General features: G+C 47.5%; 1 protein-coding gene across 6 annotated transcripts in view; it reads left to right on the top strand.

The window, feature by feature from the left end:
• The window catches only part of LOC146197185 (homeobox protein cut-like), a 725,401-nt gene that overhangs the window by 306,533 nt on the left and 392,752 nt on the right, over positions 1-26,116 (top strand). Inside the window, exon 1 of one of the 6 annotated variants that reach the window (XM_084598966.1) lies at positions 20,811-21,150. The exons of the other annotated variants lie outside the window; for them this stretch is intronic. The gene's annotated coding sequence lies outside the window, so the exon portion shown is untranslated. Of the gene's footprint in view, positions 1-20,810; positions 21,151-26,116 lie in introns of those variants that run through there. 6 annotated transcript variants of the gene reach the window in all.

Genomic DNA, 26,116 nt, shown 5'->3' with positions numbered 1-26,116 from the left:
CTGAGCCGGTCCAGATGTGAAGCACGCTGAGCTTGAATTTCGATCTGAACGCTTGCCTCGCCGGGCTGGTGCAGTTGTAAGACGCCCGACTACTGTGCCGGAGTACCCGGGTTCGAACCCGACCTCGGCGGCTGCGTTTCGATGGAGGCGAAACGAAGAGGCGTCCGTGTGCTGTGCGATGTCAGCGCACGTTAAAGATCCCCAGGTGGTCGAAATTACTCCGTAGCCTTCCACTACGGCTCCTCTTTCTCTCTTTCCACTTTCACTCCCACCTTCCTCCCTTCCCTTACGGCGCGGTTCAGGTGTCCACAGACACAAGTGTGACAGATACTGCGCCTTTCCAGGGCCTGTGAAAAAGCAAGACTCCCGTGTGCTGTGCGATGTCAGTGCACGTTAAAGAACGCCAGGTGGTCGAAATTTCCAGAGTCCTCCACTACGGCGTCTCTCATAGCCTAAGTTGCTCTGGGACATTAAACCCCACAAATCAAATCAGTGCCAATTCCAAGGCTTGCGAGAAGCATGCAAAAATTCGTAGATGTGGATGTGGATGTTCTCAGTTGCGCTCGTCGCGATGTATGTTCGATATCTGAGACATCCGTATGTTATATATACGCCGGAACCATGCATGATCAATTGGAGCAGGGCATCCGACGTGCGTTTTCAATATAGCAGCTGCATGTGGCATGTAGATGCAGTGATATAGAGTTGCGTTCATCAGCACAAGTTTACGCGTTTGATTTCCTTTGATGGCGGCAGCATTTCGATGGTGGCTGAATTAATTCGAAGCATTCCACAATGGCGTCATAGCCCACGTGCACGGAAAGCTCGGTAAGTTAACTGAAAAAAAAAATAAAAAAATCGCGACAAGTACGATAGATCATGCATGGTGGGAAAGTTGTCATGGAACGCTGCAGCGTCAAGGCACCGGTCGACAATCTTCATTGCAGCGGGCTAGACAGCCAAGGTCTGACAACACAATTTTAGGAGGTCAGCCATTTTTCCAGCCGTCCATATGTGCATTGTATAGGCCGTCCGCCACTCGTCCGCATCATGTGGCATGCAGTCGGGGAATGTGTGCCGCGTCGTCAGGTCCAAATAGCAGATTGCACGCAGGACACTGGAGGTAGATACAGCATAGAGTCGCAGTTCTTCCTTGCTTGTGAACACGATGCATACTTTTTTGAACGATAATCATGCAATAATTCCAGAAACGGATGTCTTGCACATTATTTTTGTATTCGCTCTGGTCCTCGCAAACGAGACCGCTGTGCTTTGCACAAAAAGTATTGTGGACAACGTATACATATAAAGTTATTTTCCGTGTTGTTCGAGCTGAAGTTCAACTAATATATGCTTCGTCTATCGATTTCGATATGTTTTGCAAATCTCGTGTCACTATACTTGTCACACGAAAATACGGGCAGTTTTCCGAAAGAGACCTTGGAAAGTGAATGGTGTCAGGTCTTTATCACTGTTGCCGACAACGATGTCTCGGATATCGCATCCCGTGCATGGCGAGAATATTTCGATGTACGTGAAATGCAAGTTATGCCGTATGTGTGCTGTGCAGTGTCACTACCCGGCTGTCCTAATTATTAGTCCAGAGCCGGCCCTTCGCTACATCGACTATTTCTATCTCCCTCCTTTAAACTATACTCTCTCATATCCCTTCCCTCAATACGTGGTTCGCGTACTGCTATAATGACTTTCATTGTGGATATGCGCTGTCGCTTGAACCCCACTTTCGCATTTCGCCGGTGTTTGTATACTCCTCACGAGAATGAAGGTAGTTGGCAGCATAGAGTTTCTTACTCTTACCTAGAGGGAAAGCTGTGCTGCCGTCTATGGGAGTTTACATGGAGTTTCCTGACGGCCAGTTCAGCCACCATGGGCGCTCAAAGCATCATGGGCCGGAGAGCTACCGAGTGCAGAACTTCAACTTTTGGCCAAAACTAATGCAAACATAAACGTTGTTCTACCGTAAATAGCATCCCAACATTCAATATTGTGACTAATTGCAAAAACAAAAGAGATAAACAGCATGTCAGTGTGAGATTTATCCAATATAAGTGATGACTTATCCAATATAAGTGATGGCTTAGTTTGGAGCAGCACAAATACCAATATTTCGCACTTAATAGGCACACTTTGAAATAAAAAAATGTTATGAAAATATTTATCATTGTGCAATCACTTAAGGAAGTTTTTAGTGGCATTTCGGGAAACAGAAACCATTTATTGGCGACGTCTGCTTTTGCGCATTCGCTACTATGGCTTTTGCAGTCTATGTACGCACCTCGAGATGATGATGATAAAAAAGAAACATCATAGTAACGCCACTTCATGCACCCGAGAAAAACCGACTGTCCCGCAACAAGTATCACCGGCCCATGATTCTTAGCGCGCCCATGGTGGCTGAAGTGCAGCGCCCTCAGCTTTCCCTCTAGGTAGTGTAAGGAACTCTATGGTTGGCAGGTTGCATGGTCGGGAACTTCTTGGTCAGCGGATTTGTGTGACGTCATGAGACCACGTGACATGATCGAAATGGCAGGAGCTACCAAGTTGGTGGTTCCCGGATCCCCGCGCAACCCGTATCCAAAATTCAGGCATAGGCAATTCAGCAATCGCAGCAGCACTTTCTATAGATTGGTGTCGAACCCACCGATAGAACGCCCGCGCTTAAAGCGAGACTTTTTATCTATATCGACCGTTCTTTCATATGATATGAGTGTAGATTACGACTGTATGGCAATGATCCTATGGGGCCCGAAAGCGAAGTTGAAGGAAACAAATCTTAAGTTCTATAGCGCACTCAGTTCGAAACTGGCCTGGTCGCTCTGAATCGGCTGCCATCTCTTTTTTTATTTTCCTTAACAACAAGTCCACCCTCTCTTGCCGCCATAATTATTTTGACCCTAATCTGTACTCTCCAGATGTGCGAGTTTCATTTTCCTCGATTCTTTTATCTCCTTTCACTGCGTCTCAGAAATGCCTGCGTGGGCATTTCTTGTCTTTCTTTTTTTTTTTTTTTTTTTCTCGGAACGTTTTTCGCCAGATAATGTCACCCAGGCGAACCGCGCGGCTACAAGTTCGTGCCTCCACACAAGTTTTCACGGTTGCCCCCAACTTTAAAATCGCGGACGCGACGTGTTTACCCAATTCGCCCCGAGACGTATACGAGTCCGAATTAAACGAAAGAGAAGGAAATAAGAAGCGGGACTGAAATAACGCGCGGCTGCGTTCATTTCCTCCTCGATTGAGAAGGCTCGACGGCAGGAAAGCGGAGAACAAGAGACATCGGCAGCACACACACGACGCACGCTCACGCCTCGAACAAATGAGGAGGCCCTCAAAAACAGCGCGGCGCTTTATCCTTGTGGCGTTGTCACCGTTGGCTTCTTTCTGCCCAACGCCGTCTCGTCACGTCGTCGGCGCACGTCTTCATCTTCTTCTTCCCGAGCCGTTTCCTCAATCTGTTTTCCTCGCGCGCGCGCCTTTTACGGATACACATCGGGCTGCGTATACACTCGGTGTCTCAAAACGACGCTCCGCGTCGCTGCATGTCTTCGTGAAATACACGGGCGTGAAATGTTCGTCACATTTCGGACCCGCAATCACGACGTGGTGGTTCGCCCCCCATTATATCTTCCTTATTTTTTCTTTCCTCAGGCAGACTCACCAAGGACCCTCCCCCCACCCCCTTCCCCGTTGCTTTTTACAAAGGCTCGGTCACATTCGGACGGGGAAAAGAAAGGAATATCAAAAAGAAGAGAAAAGAAGAAGAGACCCTAGTCTTTCGGGATTCTCTGCCGTCGAGAATCGCGGACAAAGAAAGCCTGCAAGCGCGTGCGCGCGACTTGTCTCGAAGAGCGTCACCGTTTCGTTGTCTTCGCGTATACACCGGCGCAAGGCGCGCGCTTTCGCGTCGCTCAGACACTTGTCGCCCGGCGAGCGTCTGTTCGGGTCGGGATTGGCGTATTCGTGCAAATGGTTGGTCACGCGCCCACACGGGACGCGGATGCATGTAGACTAATCCGGCCGTTGATTCTTCTCGTTTGTATTTCCTTTGTATAGTTTTTTGCTTTGCGACTATACGTCTCATGAATTCTTACTCAGGTCTGTTCGCGAGTTCTGACTCCGCAGTGCACAAGGGGCGCTTGTGTCTTGTACATCGCCTTTGAGCCCTCTGCTCCTTTCGCTAAGGCATTTTTGCACGCTGTTCAATCGTGCGTCAACCTTCCAGGTTCTTACAACCTGCTCTCCTCTTTGTTCATAGCTTCAGTCTCAGTTTGGTGACAAGTATTCACTATCAAGAGCCCATTAACGTCCATATCAGAACAGGTGGCTTCTGCGGCTGCCCGCATACAGTTCTTTTTCCTGTTTTCTGACTTAAAAGCGATCTATATATGAAAGCTATATAGATCCTTTCCGCGGCTACTGTATAATGTGCGGTCTGTCCACCTAGCTTCGGACAAGTTCTGAAAAGTAATGCGGTGGCAATATAATGAAATATTCCCCGCCCTCTCCGCACATAAAATTAAAATAAATGTATTAAGTGTCCCACTGGCATCAGTGTATCTTAGTGGTTGGTCAAATTTTATGTCAGGGTTTCCCGCGTATCACACTCACAGTTCCTATAATCCCCACGTCGCTCACTGTAAACACTATCGTGAGCAAAAGTGGTATACAACACTCAGTTCGTGGCGGCGGAGCTCCAGAAAATTGCATCTTAACTTTATCTAGCAATAGCTGTCTGAAATCGAGAGAATAGCGGTGCCCCATTTGATCCACATGCATGTGTCGGTGTCCGTACGCTGTCGCTAGATGGCATTTCGATGCAGTTTTCACGAGCTCTACCACTGGCTGAGTGTTGTATACCACTTTTGCTCACGACTATACATCGCCGTATATAGCGGAAAACAAGGCCTGGGTTCTTGCGCAATCCGCGAATAATCTTACAAGAAATAATAACACAAGTGAAAAAAAAAAAAAAAAACGAAAACGACACGTCGGATCTGCGTCCTGCAGACTGCTTAATCTCATCTTGCTACACTTGCCATGCCTTGTCATCGCAAGAAATAATCGGGCACAGTAATGGCGATTTCCACTGGTCGCTACGGAGCACGTTTTCTTGCTCCGGGACGACGATTTCGATTTCCACTGGTCGACCAAGATAGGTTGCGCGTATTCCGCTGGTCGTTTGGGGCAACTCGGAACGCTCCAGCTCGATCCGCCGACCGAAGTCGGATCTCGCCGGAAGTCCTAGTCGCTGTCGTGGTCACTTCCGGATGCTGCTGGATTCTTTTGGCTGTTTTTGACCGTTTCAGCGACATCGGCAGAGGACGCTGGATGTCATCGTTTTTTGCGCGAATATGTCGAAGTGCGTCTATCGAAAAACGTCTGCAGCGTTAAAAAAAATGAGAAAGCAAGTTGTTGAGGGCCGCACTCCTGCCTATTTATCAATCGCAAACATTTTGGCGCTGGGATGCGGCTACAACTTTCGAAACCGGCTCAACTTTACTTCCGCCGCGCGCTCTACACGTTCCGCTGGTCGACCAAGGCTGATTCGCTCTGTAGCGCTTTAGGTCGGCTCGGGCGCCCAGCTCCGATCGACCAGTGGAAATCGCCATAAGTAGCTCGCTGCCCCCCTGCTGTCTTCATCGGTTGCCTCCGAGGTTTGAATGAATGGAAACTGCATGTTTGCCCTTCATCCTTTAAATTTATTTCCAGTGCATGAAGTGAGTGGTCACTTAAGGAGACATTTATTATGGCTTTGCGCAAACTCTTTCTCACCAATTCCCCCGTAATCCCTCAACGATAATGAGTGCAACCAGTTCCTCGCCCATAATGCGGAGCTTACGCGATGATTGTCGCGCTATATAGCTGGGGTGTTGATGTACAAAAATTTAGTTATGTACTGCCGGAAATGTCAGGGGGCGTTTGCGGACACTGGAGAGTGACGGACGCGAGGCCTGCATATCTTCTCCTTGTAACAGCGTGAGTGTGCTCCTGGGCTGCAGCATGCATGGTTACGCCCCATTGAGAGCTGAAAAATAGAGCTGCGACAGCATTTTATCTCACACTGTATTGACCCAGCATTCTCATTTCATAGGTAACCGCGCCCAGTTATTTTCATTTTATTTACTCACAGTCCCATGCGACAGTTTAAGAGGTGAAAATTACAAAAAAAAAAAAAGAAACCAATACACGAATGGGTTGAAAGAAAAGCAGCTACAAAGTGAAGCAAATATATAAAAAGAACTACAAAAAGCAAAACAAAATATAGCATGACGAAAGTAGAGGGAGCTATCACGCAAAGCTGCATGAGCATATTAGTTGGGCACATGAAAAAAAAAACCTATAACTCAGAATCTAATAAATGAAATTGAAGCAATTTCTTTGATACCTGTAACATTTGATTATTTGTAAGTTTGTTTCGGCACAGTAACAAGCCCTGGGAAATACTAGCAGTTTAGTGTTATGATTTCAGAAAGGCGATCATTCTCAGAGTATGGCGCTGTTTTGTGTCATATAAGGAAAAACAAAAGTTATATTAACAAAGTGCATTTGTAATGTCGGTTAGTTCTTGATATAAAATTTTCACAAGCGATGCATAACTTTTTTTAACTATAGATAATCATCGGTGCACCCATCAGTGTTTTCCTGGAGACGTTGTGTATTAATTGAACCGCATTTTTATTTTCCATTTCAGATTATTCGTAATCCAAAGCGTTCAATAATTATATTAAGACACTTTATTTAATAAATATTCCATGAAAAAATGCTGCATTTAATTCTAAAGGTACTTTCTTTAGTCAGTTTCGAATGAATGGTTTCTTTTTCTTCAATATTTACACGAATTTGCGAAAAGACAGAAAACTTTATTATTTAAGTTTTTGGAGTGCAACACCAAACGCTGACTTTGCATAATGTATTGTTTAAACTTATTTGGTCAGTAATGTATTCAGCTTCAAAGTAAAAAAAAAAACTCAGCCATCCGCATACATATGGTATGTTGAGGCAGAAAAGGAAAGAAAAATAAAGAGCCTCATTTCACGCATTTCACGCTATCATTAGTGCGTAATAGGAACTAAAAAGACCATGGCGAGCCCCCCACGAAACGCCAAATAAGTCAACCCAGAGGGCATTAAAATTTCCGCTCATTGAATACAACAAATCGTTGACGGTCGTGCAAGTATAAGCTGATAGTGCAGTTTATCAACTTAACATTTTTAGCATTTTATTCAACTTAAGTGTTGATTCATTTTTATTTTCACATTCACTGGTGCACGGCTACTGACGGATCTGTACACGCCCTCAAAAGTTTATGGAACGTGACATCGACAAAATAAATTGAAATTCTTTGCATCCAGTAAATTTAGGGCGGTTATAGGCGGCTATTCCCCGTAGTGTGTATAGTTTTAAAGAGAATGTATTGATAATCAGTTTAATTTTTGGCAACGGTTGGACACACCTCTCATACTGCTTCTTTGTTTATATACTAATCGATTACCTCCGTTCGAAATCCAGTGAAAAACATCCCTCTGCGTCCGGCTACCATTCATGACTGCCGGGAACAATTAATGTTACCATCGGAGGGTACTTTGTGCCGAAACGGCTGCCTTGTGACCCTCTCTGGCGCTGAAAATTTCAAGTTGGCTCCCTGGCTGCTTCCTGGCGACTTTGACCGTCTATTTTGGCGTGTTTCCCATGCAACCGTTTGTTTTGCAATTGCAGGTACAATAAATTGCAAGCGAGCATAACAACGATCCACAATTTCCAAGCTTTGCTGTTATGCATGCATTGCTGTCATTGGTGGTCTTTTCACGCGCGTGTCATCTCCGCCGGCGGAGATTGTGCGCATTGAGGTACCTTACGTGCGTGACCAGGAATCCCGCATATGTGCCCACGTACGCGCACAAGGATCCATGTGCGGGGCTGCAGTTGCGCGCAGTCTTTCGAACACAGCGCATATATAAAGGACTCTCTCCGTTGGCGTGACGCATTCCTAGCCGGTGGGCGCGAGAGAAATCGACAACAATTTTTGGGCCTATAGATAAATTCGGAAACGGATGAGGAGGGCAGTTCACATGACAGCTCGCACTTGCTCCATCGCTGGCATTATAGAAGCTCTCAACGTTGCCATTAGCATGCCTGCCCAGCTGCGATGCACTTTATCCAAACCAATATTTGATCGTCTGGCACGCAGCAGCATACGGTGCAAGGACACTTTCGGCTTTCGGCAATATGTCTTTTTCCACACATGGCGCAACGCATATTGAGTTTTGTCACTTTCAGTTTCCATAATGCTTAGCGCGTGGTCTTTTTCTTTTTTTTTTTTTTGTCCAGTTTGCAAGAACACACATATAGAGGTGTGTTTGTGTAAAACACCTGTTGCAGCAGAACTGTTTAGAACAAGCAATTCGTTCATTATATATTTCGTTTACGTGTCTACAGGAAATTACGCGACGGATGCCAGGAATCCTAAAGTTCTGGCCACAGCCGAACGAAGCATCATGGAAGAAACCCGCGTATGGTTTGAATCATTTCTGCCAATTTGGAAGACAGTCCCTACAGGCGTCCAAGCGGCCGGGCTAGTCTCCGCCGGTGCCAACCGTGTGTGTATCCCGCCGAAAACGCTTAACCTTCTCACGTGCTTGGAAGATAAGGAGCGCGCGTCGATTCGCGCGGGGCCAGTGAACTCCACCGACGGGCACAAACAGCGCGAACGACTGCCGCCACTCCGATTCGCCCGACCGACCAAGCTGTCGTCTAGCGTTACGGGTTCCTCAGATTCCAGAGCCCAGTAAACCGCCTGCTGGAATTTTCGCTCTAAAATCCGAGCGTATATAGCTGGCGGCTGCGGCCGAGCGATGGATAGCGCACATTTCCCCCTCTCACCCCCTTCATTCCTCCGACCCGTCGTCTCCTCACCCATCAGTGGCCCGCGCTGCAGCACAGTACAGCAGCACGACTCTTCCCCCTTTGAGTCACATATGTGTTGCCGGTCTTATTCTTTGTTATTGCTGTTGTTTCTTTTCCTCCGAGCAAGAAGGCAGGACGAAGCATTTTGCATCATCGTGTATATACACCTCGCAACCCCCATGTCTTGAATGCGCGGACACGGCAGGCACATTCCCTTCGCGGTCGACGCGTTCGCGTGGGCCAGGCGATGTCATTGCGGTCGGCGGCGAGCGTTGACGTTGCTGCGAGCGTTGTTCGGACCCTGACCTTCGCCCCCGACAGGGAGCGCGCGCGCTCAGCACCTTTTGCTCCTTCCTCGTCGTGCGACGAGGCTGCTTCTGCAGGGACTCCGAGGAGGCGCGAGAGCGCTCCCTTTTCACGATCGGTGGCGCGGCCATCTTGACGAAGGGAGAGAGAGAGTACGCTCCGCGCGCATCCTTGTATACGCGAAAGGTCGCGTTTTAATGTTCTCCGCGTTCGGTGTTGATGCGCGTCGTATGTAGAGTCTTCGTTATCGTACGAGACATGATGCCCGTGAGATATACCAGGCTGTGCAATAATGCCGGAATAGCTTTTACACTCTCCTGGGATAAGAAAAGGCAAAAAAACAAGATGCCAGGGGATCGGCCGCAGTGTAGTGGACGCAGTATGTATTATCGCATGTATTAATGTATTATAAGACCGGGAACGAAGTCGTGTGGATTGTGGACGGTTTCTGCGGACTTGTGTTGTCTGCCTGGAAAACGTAGTCTTTTAGGTAACAGCAGAAACCACCCATGTACGTTTTTGCCGGGGTTTAACAATTTTGGGAAAGGGGAAGCAGCCACTCCAGCGTCTGGGTGATGCACTATGTGTGTGTGTGTGTGTGTGTGCGCGTGTGTGTGTGTGTGTGTGTGTGTGTGTGTGTGTGTGTGTGTGTGTGTGTGTGTGTGTGTGTGTGTGTGTGTGTGTGTGTGTGTGTGTGTGTGTGTGTGTGTGTGTGTGTGTGTGTGTGTGTGTGTGTGTGCGTGCGTGTGCGTGTGTGTGCGTGTGCGTGCGTGCGTGCGCGCGCGCGTGCTTCCGAATGAGGGTGCTGGCGCTGTCATGTGCAGGGACCGCGTTGCATATATAGGCGCACATCTTGAGATTCCTTTATATTCCATTATTGCTTGTATAATATATACTGCAAACTTCGTCCGTGGCTGCTGCTAATTCGAACGGTGTCCTTGTTCTACTCAAGTGAGGCAGTAAACTCTCAGGTCAAAAGTCCGTTTCTAGAACCGTGGCGCAAGCTTGCATTCAGTATTGCTCTCTTATATGCAGTGCAGCACTGTACATGTGGCTGCACATTTCGAATATCCTTATGACTGTATAGGCATATCTTGGCGCTGTGAACGCTCGGAGTATCCATTTGTATGCAAGAAATATATATGACGACGTCCTGAGAGGTCCAGAGAAGCCCTTGTACAGCGCTCGTGGTTGACATCTTTTCCTTCTGCGTGAAAGAAAGTATTTGCACACTTGCAAGGCAGCTGTAACAAGCGCACAGCCAAGTCGATCAGCGATTCGTTGCGGAGTTAATGTTACTTTAATATATTATATACATGTTACCTTGCAGTGTATTAACAGGAAATAGAGATGCTTCAATTTTAGACTTTAAAGGCCGCTAGAGAGATGTGCGAAGTGCAACGCCGCACCAATCAATCGGTGGATGCACAGAGGCTGCTGCACCTGCAAGCATACAACCATTGAGGACAAGTCGATCAAATTTTCTTTCCTGTGGAAAAATCGATTCCTGATCGCTTTCTGGGTCCGTCGATGTCCGACGGTAAATACGCGTTAATTTCTGAGAAAACTGTATTTAAGAGTTTCCCGTTACTGAGTTCAAACCCGTGACGTCTATACATTGCAATGAACTCCGTGATCTCCGTCCGAAGTGGAGGGCGGTGTATTATGTCATCCGGGATTAGCGCCAAAATGCTGCGTAACAGACAGTTTATTTTCGACTCCGCCGGGGTGGCGCCGTGGTTACGGCGCTCGACTACTGTTCCCAAGGACGCGGGATCGAATCCTGGCCCCAGCGGCAGCTTTTCGATGGAGGCGAGAAGCAAGGCGCCCATGTGCTGTGCGATGTCAGTGCACGTTAAAGAACCCCAGGTGGTCGAAATTTCCGGAGTCCTCCACTACGGCGTCTCTCATAGCCTGAGTTGCTTTGGGACGTTAAACCCCACAAACCAACCCAAACCAAACCAGTTTATTTTCGAAATCGAGGCATGCATTTTATTTTTTTTTTTTTCCTGCCTTTCTATAGTGAGTTACGTCTTTGCCATAGATTCGCGTCAGTATATATCAATGCAGCCAACGTCGATTTATCCCTATTCCCTTCAACGCTGGTTCGGAATGTACAATTCTTGTAAACAAGTTTAAAGTGTTTCTTGAGTACAACAACCGTGGGCACAGTGCGTTTGCTGGCCCTGCGTTTCACTACTTCGCATTAGGGAAAGTGGAGTGCTTTGCGCTCAGTCGCTGAACGGCGGTAGTCGGGCATCCTCTTCCACGCATGCAGCAGCGCCGATGACCGCGACTCGACACCCCGCGCATGCGCGAACGCGGCCATCGGACGAGCCGGCGCCGCGAGGACTCCGATTTTTGCCTTTATTTTATATTTATTTCTTGTCACCCGGCCGGGCTCTCGTGTTTCAATGGGTCGGCGCTCGGCGGGGCAGCAGCGATACGGAGCCCCAATTGGATCCTGCTGCAGGGCTCGCTGATAGCGCGTGATTCGGCGTCGCGCAATCGAGGAGCCACTCTCTCGCGTTGAGCTTGCGGTGCTCGTGGCCATTTATCGCACCCGACGAGAACCTTGAACCGCGGATGTGTCGTGGCCCCTCCATCTGAAGGGGGACCAATCTTGTCTTCGCCTCGCCTGGGCAAGCGCCTGAGTGACAGTAGGGCTTCACTTACTTTCTTTGATTTTTTTTTTTTGATGTCCTAGCTGTCCTTTTTTTTATTGTTTATTTTGTTAAGGTCTCTCAAGTATGAGAGAAAACGATTAAAGGGGTTGCATGGTTTAGTTATTTTAGAACTGAGGTGTTTTACTCTAATCGTTATTAGTCCCTGAAAGAAGATCCACTGAACACTACACCACGAAGAGACAATGGCTGCAAATGAGTTAAGTGATAGCTGATCCTTAAAGCGTTGGTATTGTAAACAGCGTTGTGTAGCTTAGACGTAAAGCACGCGAACACAAAAAGCACGCACAAGCAAGAAAGTATAAGCGCATCGCGGTTCACTTCGCTCCAAGCAGTAATTTCGCCGATCTTGCTGTGAAAATTTTTACCACTTCGGAACTATGGAATTTTATCATTACATGAAGATTATACTATAACCAGATACCAAACCGTGATATATCATGCCATGCGCATTCCGATGACGGCGCCTCCTGTCGGCAATCCCGGGAAGCGTATAGACGGGCCGTGTCTGTCGCATCTCCCCGCGAGTTCCTGTACGCTTTTACAATATGCGTTTGTATTTTGACAGCTTACGTAGCGTCGTCACTGTTTTGTCACGAATTTACGTTCACTTCCCAAGGATTTAACGGAACACATGTCTGCTTAGTTTGCAGCTCGAAAACTATTAATTCACTGTCACGGCCGAACTGAATCTGAAACTGTGACTGGGCCGGATACACCTGAGCTGCTTAGCGTATATATAGTATCATTGGGAGGATAACCCGGCTGCCATAATCTTGGCTCCATGCATAACCACAGGATTCAAGAAGGATATATGTAAGCCATCAAGCCAACAGTATTGCGTGAAAGATTGGCAATTGCTCCTGCGTATTTATTTTCAGGAATCCACTATAGCTAAATTCAGATCAAGGAGTTGGCGGAATACGCCACCGTACTCAATTCTCATTTCGTAGCATCGCCTGAGCGCAATTAATGATTTATTGTCCGACCTCAAATATTGCGACTGTTAACATAAAACAAGATGACGCGAAAATATATGCCTTGAAATTGTATAAAATTACATGGCATACGTTCTCTCGTCATTTGCCCGCCCCTTTAGCTGCTTTATATGATCCATAATTTATATCTTTTATTAGGCTGCTGTTAGCTAAAGCGGTTTAGTATATATACAGCTAGGTCTACCTAAACGTGAACAGCGCCGTGGAAAAGAGTGTATACATGCCAACAGGGGAAACTGTTGAACCGTCACTCTGACTCCTCATTTTCATTTCTTTTTTATATATGCATAGCTCCGAAGGTGACCGCTACCTTCGGGGCCACCAAGTCGCAATTACATTAACAAACCTACTTTTACCATGTACGGTGACAGTTTATCTGCATGGGAAAGTTATGCTAGCTGATCTCATAACATGTCGAGCGTCTTTCGTATAGTTTCGTATAGTGCATGCCATAACGAAAAGCTACCCGGCTATAAGTATTATAGTGACTCGTAAGTCATTGACAAGTATTCATACATACTTCATCGTATTTGAAGCCTTTCTGCCATATACTGTATTCTTTGTCCTTATACACCTGCCAGCATTTTGCTGCCCTGCCGTACAGGGGTGAGGGATTGACGGTAAAGTGCCGTAATTTTTATGCCCGCAATAGCACTTTTCGTCTTCTTTCCTGTAATATTCAACGGAACGTATTAGAAGTATACGTGACGCCTCGAGATTACGTCAATGCACTGAGGCAGTTATATCCTTATATGATTTTCGCTGCACCGTTGTTCTTCCTTAATATAAGTGGGGCAGGCACGCTTCCTGAAACTGCGAAAGCATGCAGCCGTTCTCCCCGAACGGTTGCAAGAGCCGTTGAAACAAATACGAGAGGACACACAGTAAATTTAGTGCGATGAATCTGAGTCGTCCGTTTTTAAACATTGCCTGGTAATGTAGCGAGGTTCGTCAGCTGGTGGATCCTTTGTAGGAGACACACTCATAAATAAAAACATTAAAAAAATACAAGAGCAAGAGGGCCGTACAGAAGCCTGTGCATTAAGTTCAGAGCTTTGTTTTGGTTTGGGCTAAAAGGCCACTGTAAAAACAGAATAAGAATCAGCTGACCTTATAACGACACTACTGGGATACGATACTTATTTCAGTGACCTGCTGTCCGCTGGTGTTCTACTCCGCGTTTAGATTCTTCCGTTTAGGTTGTCCATTTAGGTTCTTCACTGGACCGTAGGTTCACCACAGCCTCTTCAGGAGCCCGCCATGCGGCGCCTCGGTGACTTGTGACGTCAATTCTGCGGCTGCTGAGCCGCATCGTTCCGCGGAGAAGAGAAAGAGCCGAACTCTGCCAACGACAGCGCGATCTGTTCGTGCGGGGCCGGAAATGGTGTTAGTACGTGCGTGCAAGCGAAGCCATGGCTTTCGACCCGGGCCCCGCGTATTTCCCCCCCTTCGATGACTTCGTCCGAATTGGCGCCAGGGGCCGGCGGCCTGTTCCGATTGGCCGCCCCGTCGTGCCGCTTCCGCCCCCCTTTCCCCCATCGTCCCGTGGCGGAACCAATCGGGAAACGCCGTCGTCGAACGCCGAGGGCCAATCAGGAATGGCGGCGCCTTCGAAAATCAATTAGGAGTAGCGAAGCGCGAGGAGCGTGACGCCGCCAGCGCCGACGCGGCGTCAACGGCGTCGGCGGCGCTAGCGCCGTTAGCGCGAGCGGCCCGTCCCGGAAAACGCGCACCGACCAATCGCCTTCCGGATCGATGGCCTCCGTTTCGTCCGGACGGCCGGGCATGCGCAGCAGAAACGACGAATCCCCCCCCCCCCCCTACCCCCTACCCCATTTCCTCCCTCACCCCCCCTTCGGTGCCGCCGATCGCCTCTCGCTTTCTGGTCTGACGGCATCGGACGCCGTGAAGGAGGAAGCTCGGACAAAAAATGGAGCGCAGCCGCCATACTCCCGTGCTCGCATCCGCTGCGGCACTTTCCGGAAGCACTGATAAAGAAAACGCTGTTCTGTCCTGTTCCGGAATGCTGTCGCGGCCATTAGCAAAATTTCAGTGTTTTTCATAAAGTATTTTATATTCGAAACACAAATCAGCCTCTACGATTGAATTCCACGCTGCCTCTTGAATCTGCATGGTGTCCAGAAGCGATATTTTCACTCCCGTATCGCTGTTTGTCCATGCTTAAGTTTTTTCGCGCTGGGGAACAAATGCTGAGCAATTCGCGTTCCTATTCCGCAAAAAAACGCTGTTTCTTCTGGACTAAGCTGGTTGCCAGAAGAAAAAAAAAGCAAAAAAATGCGAATTGGGTACGAAAGGCCGATATATGACGCGAAGAATATATTTGCAAGCCGTCTTAACAGATGATGCTTGTCTTCGTCATTAGCACCAGCTGATCCGAGCAGGTAACTCGGTACAGCGGCGACTTCTCGTTCTCGAAGCGCGCTAGCTCGGCCGGACGTCATCGACCGCGCTGCGTGTGTGCGAGAGGGGGTGAGAAGACTTGCGAGCGCGATCCCATCGGGAGCGCCTTCCTCTCCATCTTCCGCGCGCGCGGCCATCTTCCCCCTCCACCTCTCTCTCCATCGGCTCCCTCGCCGTCGTCGGACGGGGGGGAAAGGATCGGTCGGCGCACCGCCGCCGCCGCTGATCGGGGCTCGTTCGACGTTGGCGGCGACTCCGCCTCCCAACGACGACGACGACGCCATCGGCCCACCTTGTTCGAAGACCGCCTCCGAAGATGCGCTCCGATGCGCTGCCGTTTGATTCTGAGGGACGAACCGATACTACGGGCGCCGTTCGCCCCGCCTTCGGCGTGCCACTCAAACGGGAGTGAGCGTTTCGGTCGGCGACGACTTTCTTGATACGGGCCGAACACCCCATCTTCCTTCCCCCCTTCCGCCGAGTCCGCCCATCAGTGCGGAGGGCGAGCGTCAGCGTGAATCCTCGTGCGGCAAATGGCAAGGCGTCAAAGCGCGAAATAAAGTGCTGGTTGTCACATAGCACCCGAGGACCAACAACTTCAGCGGAGAAGGGGAGAAGGAGGGGGGGACTACAGAATGCAGCCTGCGATGAACTCGGATGCAGGTACCGAAGCAATGGATGCCGAAACAAAATGGATCGGAGTCGGAATGTTCCGATTCAAAGGCGAAACATCAGCAAATCGCGAACGGCGATGGAGGAGCGAAACATCAGGTGTTACCTTGCTTCGCTTTTCTATGTCGCAGCTCGTCGCTCAACTTAGCTTTCTTGGCTGACTATTCAGGTTGAGCCACTCAATCGTAATGCCCTTGTATTACTACCAAGAGCAGATTGGTTGAATCCTCGAGTCGCACTGAGGGTTCACCGCGTGTGGGATTGGGTTGAAATATGTGCAGTTTTAATCTACCCGCCAATACATTTAAAACGTTATATTAACTATATAGCCAGCTAACTAACTACTACAATTTCTGTTTCAGTTCCAACAGCTGAGCGATGGCTGACATCAAAGTTGTCTGTTGGTTACGTACTGAGGAAAATCTGCCATATATTCACTCTTGGTTTTGATTCACTGCAATCTTAAAGCCAGCCTGTCTCAAGCAAAGGTGTCGAGTGCACCGAAGAAGCAGAGATCATATTTTAGGTTTTTTTTAAATCCCTCGTGTGACCTGTGCGTAACTATGAGTTCACAGCCATCGCTCGGCTGTTGAACCCGAACCCGAAGCTGGTGAGAAAAAAAAATAATTAAAAATCATTTAGTGGTCGTAGGCGAGCATCACGTAGTGGTCCATGTACACTAATGCCATCAACAAAAAGTATACGGGTTTTTTGTCTATGCTGCATTAAAGAAAAAAACGTTGGCTTTATTTTTCATTTCTACTACATGGCGGCCTTTTGGACTTTCAGAACGCACAGCTGAATGCGCTGCGAAGAAATAGGAAGCGTGAGTGATCTGCGGCACTGAAATGACTTACAAGGAAATCGTCGCCACCTGAAGATTTGCAACTAACGTATATAGTGTTGCCACTTCTGGTTGCTACTGTTCTATTGCGGAAAGTGGGGCTGTAATTTTACGTCTACGTGCAAGAAATGTTCGAGGCCATGTCAATGGTTGGGTAGACCGCTGACGTCACGACGATGGCATAAAAGTGGCATGGAGCTTGCAGATATATATGGGGCAAACTCAACAATGCCTTTACTAACTCCCTTTGCTTCTGCACAAATGTGATGAGATCTATTGGCTTTCAATAGTAATTTACGAAGCAGGCCAAAAATTATAAGAATTTACCTGATGCAGAGTGAAGTCGATAGTTAACTGCATGGTTACACACCAAACGCAAACGCCTGCAGCAAATTCCAAGGGTGTACGAATGAGCAGACAATTTCTTGAAACACCCACACGGCAGATGGCTGTTGGCGTGACATGGAGATTACGATAACAACCCCGACTACAGGAATTTTAGCGGCCCAAATGCCAGACGTGTGGGCAAAACGAGATTCAAGAGACGCCGTAAGGAATACAGAGACGGGACAGAGACGCGGGCTGCTGAGGCTGCATGGCAAGCGGCAATAACGGCCGCTATAGTCTACATTCTGCAGATGCACCAGACCTCCAAAAATACTTCATAATTAGTTTAATTTTAATTTTAATTCAGTATCCTGCTTATTGGTGACAGGCTGTAACCGGAATTTGATTTAATTCGCTAGCAATGTTTAGTTGCAAGCTATATCTGGCATGACACAGCCGGAGGATTCGTACTGGTTTGATATTTATTTACGAATTCAATTTAATTAGTCCAAATGAATTAGTATTTAATTAATGTTAGTTTAGTTCCCAGCTTATTGCGGACTTAGCGCACCGAGAGGATTCGAACTGTTTGCTGTTCTGAGATTATTGCTGTTATGGCGCAGTCGACAGGATTTCAAACTGCTTGCTATTAGTTTAGTTATCAAGCTTATTGATGACATGGCACAGCTGAATTAAGGACTTGAACCAGTTTGGTAGATTTAGTTCCCAGCTTATTGCTGGTTTAACGCAGCAGACATGATTCGAGCCATTTCGCTATTTAGTTTCCACTTTATTGCTGTCATGGCGCGCAGTCGACTGCAGATTCTAAACAGTTTGCTATTTAGTTCCCAGGCTATTGCAAATAGCAAACTGTTTCGGCAATCCTGTCGGCTGCGCCATATATATATGGCGCAGCCGACAGGATTGCCGAAACAGTTTGCTATTAATTTAATTTTCAGCTTAATGCTGTTATGGTGCAGTCATCACGATTCCAACAATATGTTTTTCGTTAATTTAGTTCCCAGCCTATTCCTAACACTATTCTGCCGGTGTCATGCAGCGAAATTTAGTGTGCATGTTATGTGCGCTTTGTGCCCACTAGCAAAACAAGGGACGCCGTGTAAAACGTACCTCGCTTCTAATAGCGCTCGAATCACATAGCAAATAATGTATGTTTGTTTTTTAATGGCTTTAGTCGATGTCGTCGTGCTCGTTAATTATTACTCAGACGATATCAACGCAAAATTGAGATGATTTCAACTTACTCAGTGCCGTCTAGCGATACATCTGTCCAGTAATGACCTTGGCAACCGGCCGGCCTACAAATTTCTTAAGCGCACAGCTTTAAACTCGTGATCAAAACTGGTGCTTATTGAACGTATACTGCCGCAGTCTTCAGCTCCGAGTGTGCAGATAAACTATTTACAAGGGGTATAGCGAGTGTCAGGCAAAGTATCTCATATTCTTGCGCAGCCTTGGACAACAGTGATATTTTATCAAAAATCACTTTTCTAATTGACCAACTTAGTGTTAATTTCGTGAATATGAGCATCAGCGAGGTAGCCCCCACGGCAGCAACTTTATCTACTGTCGATTAAGCGAAATAGTTAAATGACTGACATTTAAACGGCTGCATCTTTACAGCGCCTTAGTGTGTAGACCGCGCCAAAGCTTCGTCCATATCCGCGCGACGAGACGGGCGACTGACCGGCTCATTTCCGTTGTACTGAGCCGCGTGAGCCTCCTCACTGAATATAGATAGCACGTGTATCGCCTCGCGACGCACGGGGCAGAGGAAAAAAAAAACGGTAAAAAGACCTCTGGCCGAAAGCGCACGCGCACTCTCGCTGATTGCGCCAGCTTAGCTCATGCATTCTCGGCTGTCTCCAACGGAGTCTTACAGAAGTGCATATATGAAGAACCCTGACGATAAGAAGAGACCCTCTTGTTCGAAATGACGTTGAAAAAAAAAAAAAAGTAGAATAACGCTGCAAAAACCCGGGACACCCGAAACGGAGCCTGACGGTAAGGGCCACCCTTTCCTTCGAGTCATCGTTTCGAAGCGTTTCTTTCGTGCCAAAACTTGGTACTGTTGAGAATAAGAAGAAGCACGAGCAGGAAGTGAGAAAAGGAAGAAGAGAAGGGAGAGGAGAATAAATGAGCGAGTTAGCGTCTCTGCGGGAACGGGAGGCCGGTGCTTGCATTGCGATGCGCGCAGCTGCGCTAAAAGCGTCCTGCGCCCAGAGGACCACGCCAGCTGTTCACCGCTCGATCAATGGAGTCAGGGCCCCTCCAGACTGCAGGGGCGCGGCGCCCTGAGTCCGAGACGCCGCGAGGCTTTCTTGGAGCCGCCGTTATCGCACATGGCGACGTGCTCTGTGCTCAGGCATAACCGTATCACCTTTGTCAACATATCAAGAGCAACACCAACAAAAACAAACATCAATTTTCGCAAATTTCCTCGATTATCTGGCTCTACGGCGTTTTTCCTTTTTTATTTTTGTTTTGTTTGTTTATTTTGGTCTGATGCCGGACGTACTCGTAAAAGGGCTTTAGTGCTCGGAGCACTTAGATCTTACAAACAAGGGAATGAAGAAAGCAAGTGAGAAAAACAAAATAGTGATGCTTCGTTCCAGGAATAACTGAGTGAGCCTTGAAGAGGATGAGTTCAATCTAACTAGGAAGGTTTCTGCAAGCAGGGTGCAAAAGTCGTTGACTTCTAATGTGATCAATGGGTGGTTCGCTTCAATATACGGTCGCCTGTCAAGCTACGATCGAAAGCACAACATGCCTGTGAATAGTGCTTCCCTACAGAGTGCCTGAAGTCCTAGGCACGAGTCTACGTACACGGCATAAAGGCGATCAGCATCTAATCTTGAATTTGGTATCGCTCAGATAAAAAATGCCTGCTGCTCGAGGTCGTCCGGCTCGTGTGAACCGTTAGACGAGAACGGTATTGTTTCTTCCTTGGCCCTAACCCACTCTTGAGCGCCGACGACGTCTTGAAACGGTACCGACACGACATACTCTCGGTCAGCTGCGCAGTGCTAGCTGTGAACATTGTCGAGCATTGTCGAAATCGTAGCTAAGGGCCTGCATCAGACGGGCTGTAAACGCTTGCGAGGGAAAGGTGGTGGCGGCGGCGGAGCAAGAAGGGGTGCCTTGCGTGCCCTCGCCCGGGCCAGCGGCGGCGCAAGGGGGGGGGGGGGGGGGGGTGCCGGCGTCCTCCCCCGCGCGTGGGGTGTCACGTGGCACGCGCAGTCTCCGCCCGCATCCGCCTGGCGTCGCCGTCGCTGCCGCCGCCGCCGCGTCCCCCACGGGCCAACAGGTTGATTCCGGCGAGCCTCTTCGGACGACCTGCGCCAGCCAGCGTCGTTTTCTCGCTAGCATCTGCGGCAAGCCCCGCGTCAGCGAAGCTGCCGCCGCTCGTCGCTGACCGGCTCCCCAGCTTCGGCCGTGTGCCCAAACCCCGGCGCGCGCCACTTGGTCGTAGAGAACTACAACAGCATCCCGGAAGTGAAACCGGCGGGGCGCGCAACGTCTCCTCCTGGACCGCGGCTCGGCCTTCGGAAAGCGGGGAGGAGCGCAGCGACCTCGGCTATCGCATCGTCCCCTCCTCCTCCCACGAGGGGCTACCCCCCACCATAGCCGCTCCCATCCCGATCGCCGTGTGGAATCTGCGTCTGGTTTCGGTTTCAGTTTTGCCCCGTATTCGTTCACCGATCTTTCGGAGCCTGGTTCGCGAAGTGGTGATATTGACGCTTGCCAAGTGACCGGTGCGTTGGCATCGTCTTTCCGAGCGTTCCCGGAAACCTGCGCGTTGTTGTTGGAACCGCCGGCGGGCACCGAGGTCGTCTGTGTTGTGCCGCTGACCGTCACTCTGTGAGGCTGTGAACGTCGTGAGGTGTTTACCATCCCGTACCTCGCGTGTGTGGACATCTGCATCTACTCTCTTTACCGTAGACGCCTTGATGTGAGTACCTCTTGAAAGCTCGCCTTTTGCTCCGACGGCGTGCGTTTCTCTTCGACCACCGGGAAGATGTGTTACTTCTTACATCACTGTGTTCGAGAGCAAACCGACGTTATCGAACAATAGACGCGGTTCGGACGAAGCCCGTTCTCGCAATCTGGTTCAACATAAGTTCCAGTTACTCTTTTTAAAGCGCATGTGAAACCAGATTACGAGTGCACGTGCAGTTTGGTGCGCGGGCGTCTAGGAATGCAAGTGCGAGTCGGCTTGACTTGCACAGCAGTGTGCGCTAAGCTTATAACTTCTCGTAAGTTATATCTGGTTTGCATACAGTTAACAGAGCTTCTTGCACTTTGCGTGCACTGATTCCTACCAGACGCGACGTGGCGACAATCACGTGGCACCCATGCCTTTAACAAAAGACGTGCATTTCATGCAGGCTATTTGTTTCGCTTGTTTCGCTTGTTTCGAGAAACACGAAGCATTTAGCACTGAATTGAAATCAGTTGAAACAGTCCATGTCGTTTGTCCATCTCAATATCGAGGCTCTCGATGTTCAGGTTGTATAGATAATTAGATATTCCTTGACCGATCTAGGTGCCTTTCCGACACAGTTGATCAAATGCTCAGAAATGCAAAGAATTATTGGTCTGTCAGTTAAAACATGGGGGAAAACTTGGTTATAAACTCTCATGGGCACAACGACGGAAGCAAAAACTCCTGTTTTGCTGTATTTTTAGACATGACCATGCACTTACACTGACTTGAGGGCAAGGCAATTCAGATATTGTCCCGCTTAGCACTTAACGTTGCAATAACATTTTCTTTTTCGGTAGTACGTTAATACAATGTTTTAATGTAATTTTTTTTTCTAACGTTTTAGAACCGTTGCAAGTCAACTTCGCTGTAACTTTTCCTTCATCTCAAACATTTCAAAAGCAGAAAGGCAGCTTTTAAACGTCCGTGCAAAACTGGCCTGCAAAAACGAACGAGAGCGATATTCGAGGTCTACAATATACCGTCACCAATAGATGCTGTACTCTCCGCCGCGATGACTCAGTGTATTTTCGATTGCTGATCTCGAGGGTACGGGTTTGGCCTGGTTTGTGGGGTTTAACGTCCCAAAGCGACTCAGGTTATGAGAGACGCTGTACTGGAGGACTCCGGAAATTTCGACCACTTGGGGTTCTTTAACGTGCACTGACATCGCACAGCACACGGGCGCCTTGCTTTTCGCCTCCATCGAAAAGCGACCGCCAAGGCCGGGATTCGATCCCGCGTCCTTGGGCACAGTAGCCGATCCCGATCTCGCAGGGGCCGCTTTTCGATGGAGACGAAACTCAAGGCATCCTTGCTGTGCAGCGTCAGTGCACTTTAAAAGAATCCCAGCTGATTGAAGTTTCCTACACACGCTTCACACGTGATACAGCTTTATGTTAAACATAGACCAGAGCAAACCAATTAATGCGACTCACTCGTTTCCGCACGGATACTGTAGAAATAAACTTATTTATCTGTTATTCTGGGAATGTGACGAATGTATGAAAAGCACAAGTTAAAAGAGATTTGTCGTAAACTTCTGCTATTGCTTGAAAAACATCTTTACTGTGAGAACAATGGAAAAATCCTGGGACGTTATCAGTATTATGGATTAGCTAAACATTATTACAAGTTTAGAACGCTCTGTACAAATGTGCTTGAAGGTCAGACTAATGTTTACAATACACGTCCTTTTATGTATCAATTTTAACATTAAATTAACGTTACAGTATGGCATGTAACGTTTCTATAGGTTATGTAATTATCTTTTATTATTTTAATACTCGGTGCCATATAACGTGGCATACTATATCTGCGGTTAATCTAAGCAGATATGTTCTTAGACCAGGGCCTAGCTTAAGAATGAAAACTTTCGGGTATTTTCCTCTTCATTTATTCCAAACACATGCTTGTTCATGCCATCCATGGTGTTTGTCAACACAAGTATACTGAAGTTTCTCATTTCATTGCTGCTACAAGAGGGTCTCGGTTTCAGCGACTGTCAACTTGCAACTCTTCAATGCACCAAATGTGCATCCTGCAATTTGATATGGCTCTATTATGGAGCTCGCGTGCAATAATGAGGGCGCTAGGTTTGTTACCAAAAGGGTTACAACAAAAGGTTCGTCACCGTGCATACAACGCGAAAGTAGATAGGGCTTTCTTTATGGGCCTCCTGCACCAGTATACTCTCGCAGACACCCTGTCCTTACTTGCGCGAAATTTCCTGTATTTCGGCTTGCGCTGTCCTCGTCAAAATCACATACTGAACGCCAAAGTCATGTACCTCCAACTGTATATTGTTGCGTGGAGGAAAGCGCAACATCGACGTACTGAAGTGATGCGACTTTGATAAATAGCTTACTAACTGATTAACTTGTTTTGACAGCCAAAAATTTTTCTTTCGTGTGACCCGCCTTCCTCCGGTATGCTGACGTGTACATTATAGGTCGAGTGTCCGGTCTTCCATATTTTCGCTGTCGGAAGAACCGATCCGCTGTTCTCGGTCTATAGGGGTATTCCGCTATCGGAAGATCTGATCTAGTGTTCTGAGCCAATGTTTTGTCCAGGAGGCTTGCTCCATACAGCGTTTAGCACAACGCCACTTCAACACAATGGTTGTGCACGACTATAATGAAAATCCGCCTTACTAGTTCCCGAAAGCGTAAGGCATCCCGCAGCCTTGGAGAAAAGGCTATTATACTCAGACTTCGGCAGCATGGAGTGATATGCTATTTCGGTGCCCACTCATCAAGGTTAATAGTAACATATCGCTTTTTATTCAACAGTTGTAGTCGAAGCAGGCGCAATTGAGTTCATCGCTAATCCACCAAGTTATGTTTATATTGGTGCTAAAAGAGGGGGCTTTCTCGCTTGTTATAATAACAGTATATGCATCTTACATTCACGACTCTGACCACCTCCATTCTCACAGTCACCTGATGATGTTTGGCTTGTTCTTACGGGCTTCATAGGCTTGGTGTTATATATACTGCATGACGAGCTCGAAAGAACTGCGAAACAGTGCGGACGACATACAAGAGTGAATGTGTCGTTTTGCGCGCTTTGTTGCTGTTGCCTGGCGCTCGCTGTGAAGTTTCAAGGAAATACATGTACACATATGGCTTTTTATACTGATGCGCAGTAATGGCTAAACGTAGTGAACAGTCAGCCAGGGAGAGAGTGAGTGACCGAGGGAGTAATTAGCGGGTGAGGAAGGAAGTGAAACTTGAGTGAAGAGCGGTATGCGATTGAATGAGTTAGAGGAGAGCGAATGAGTAATAATGAAAGGGTGAGTGAGTTATTGAGCGAGCAAGTGAAGCGAAGGAGTTAGCGCTACAGGGCGAGTGAGTGACTTATTGAAAGAGCTAGTTAGTGATTCCGTACTTGGGCAAGCGAGCGAGTGAGTAATCGAATAAGTGAAGAGAAGGTATACAGTGATGCTTAACACTTTTGAGCAGTCCACGGAAAATTCCACAGATCTCTGTATCTGTAAACGACCCCGACACATAACTGAAAACTGATACATGGCATATAGCAGCGTATACAGTATTCATGTGCAATTCACTGCTGCTGAAACACTGCGCAGAAAGAACGAGGAAGTTGAGAAAGTTAACACTGCAATGATTAGATGTACAAGTTTTGCTCAGCTGAAATCATCTTCATGCGCTTCGTGCTTGTTGTCTGTCTTTCGCTGTTATGTGTAGCTTTTGCACTGTGTGTTGAGTCTTTTCAGTCTTAAAGAAGCAGCATTGCATGTGAGCTTGTACTGCAGTTCTTGTTGGTATATCCTAGCGAAAAAACCCTACGAGTCACAATAACCTCATACAGGTTTCTCATACTAAACTCATACTAAGCTCGTATAAATCTCATATAATCTCATACAAATATCATTCAACGTATGAGAAATTATGACCTTGTATGAGCTTTGTATGAGATTTGTATGAGTTTAGTATGAGTTTTTATGAGAAATCTGTTATTGTGACTCGTACGGTATTTTTTTTTTTTTTTTTTGCTAGTGTATAGTGCTGTTTATGATTTCAGTTGCATTGCAGTAAGCTTCCACGTTGATTTCGTGTCTCTTGCTGAGCTATTTTATGAAGGCGAAGGCTGTGTTGCGCGTTTAAGGAAAGATAGCTTGGGGCATCGCTTTTTTCTTGACAATATATAATACATTCGTGCTGATATAGACACGCGCTCTACTGTCATCGAACTTCTGTCTAAAGCGCGTGGACAAACGTTCAGCTGAACCGATTTTCTCATCAGCGAGGGATAAATTTATATCAAATTTGACGCAAGACGGGTGCCCCGCTAAATCGCAGAAAGCCCGCTAATGTTAGCGCGTATTGAAGGTTTTGAAGGTATTGAAGGTATTGAAAACCACGAAGGTTTTGTAGAATCTTGCCACGCACTTATCGGCAAGAAGGTGGTATAGTTTTACAGGAGGGTTCTGACCTGATTTATTAGCGCTCATTTGATATTGCTTGATTGATAGCAAACGTCGTTTAGATATATCATACGTTAGCATTCACCTACACGATAGCGCTTTATTTTTTAGGTGATCATTTCCTTTCGAAATGTATTAAATCTTCGCTATATATGAGAAAAATGCATAATAGGCCGCGCGGGCTGATAGCAATGCAACGTCCACTTGTGATCCCATGACAAGATATCTATAACAGAAGTATGAAACTGATAAGGCATTTCAGTGGTCATCTCCTCTGCAACGAACTGATTTACATCAATATACACACATAATGAATAGAGTAAATGCTGCGATTATGTAAGAAAGAATTGCAGTCGAAGGTTTCGTGAGCACATTAACAAATTACTCTCAGCTTCGAGCTCTTCAGAACGGCCTGATACGACGAGGTACTTGCTCCCCCCCCCCCCCTTTTTTTTTTCTTTAGTGTATGCCGCTTGGCGCAGG

The sequence above is a fragment of the Amblyomma maculatum genome, chromosome 3, assembly GCF_055883805.1.
Source record: "Amblyomma maculatum isolate TAMU_Amacu chromosome 3, ASM5588380v1, whole genome shotgun sequence".
Taxonomy (NCBI): Eukaryota; Metazoa; Arthropoda; class Arachnida; order Ixodida; family Ixodidae; genus Amblyomma; species Amblyomma maculatum.
The sequence above is the reverse complement of the archived record's forward strand: the minus strand, read 5'-3'. Positions and strand labels throughout refer to the sequence as shown.